At 42.6% G+C, this 903-nt stretch overlaps 1 protein-coding gene across 1 annotated transcript in view; it reads left to right on the forward strand.

Moving 5' to 3' along the window:
- The window catches only part of LOC106868824 (splicing factor 3A subunit 3), a 117,380-nt gene that overhangs the window by 52,509 nt on the left and 63,968 nt on the right, over positions 1 to 903 (forward strand). The gene's annotated exons all lie outside the window — the stretch shown is intronic.

Consider the following 903-nt stretch of genomic DNA (forward strand, 5'->3'; position numbering starts at 1 on the left):
CCAAAATGCCTTTGAATGTCGTATCATATCCCTTCGGCAACATCTTTTAACCACCAAGCGTCGAAGTGCATCCCTTGACCAAATTTGCATACATGAAGCTGATAACATCATAAGACTTGGAAGGCAACTCCTTGAGCAACACTCTTTATCTGATAACCTAGAATACATGCCCAAAGAAGTCGCACGACTCTACCGCAACATATCATCAGATGAAAGGATGAGCCTATATGAGCAGAAGACTATGCATGGATATGTTAGTAGAAAGCTCTGTGATGTCAGTAACATTGCAGCTCCGTTGGTGGCTAATGAGCCTTGCTCTTCACAAGCACACATGATTGCAAACATTGCAAACCAAGCTTTCCCCATACACTACACCAGCAGTGTGCTTTTGAGAAGCATGCTTAAGTTCTTCATGCAGAATACGTGCTCTCTTAAAAGTGTCGACCCCCTCCTTAATCTGCTTCCTCCATCTGTGGCAATGACAGGCTTTGCTCTCCCAGTCAGTCTCCTGCATATCACAGGCCTTTAATGAGGACTTGATACAGTCCTTAAATCGCAACCTTGGTTTCTGCCAGGGTCTCTTTCCATTCACAAGTTCCCCATATAGCATCTGCTTAGGGATCCTGCTATCCTTCATTCTAATAAGGTGTCCAGTCCAATGTAACTGGTGCTTGTGCACTATTACCTTCAATACTCAAGATATCAGCTGTCCTCAGGACCTGTATGTCTGGAGTTTTTAAGGTCCAGCTAACATTCAGAATGTGTCTGACATCTCTGATGAAAGTGTTCAAAGACCTTTACATGATGTTTGTAAAGGAGCGATGTCACTCACATACATACATACATACATACATACATACATACAAAAATACCCTGTTTGTTGGTTGAAATTCCATTGAAGGG

This window comes from Octopus bimaculoides, chromosome 10 (assembly GCF_001194135.2).
Source record: "Octopus bimaculoides isolate UCB-OBI-ISO-001 chromosome 10, ASM119413v2, whole genome shotgun sequence".
Classification (NCBI taxonomy): Eukaryota; Metazoa; Mollusca; class Cephalopoda; order Octopoda; family Octopodidae; genus Octopus; species Octopus bimaculoides.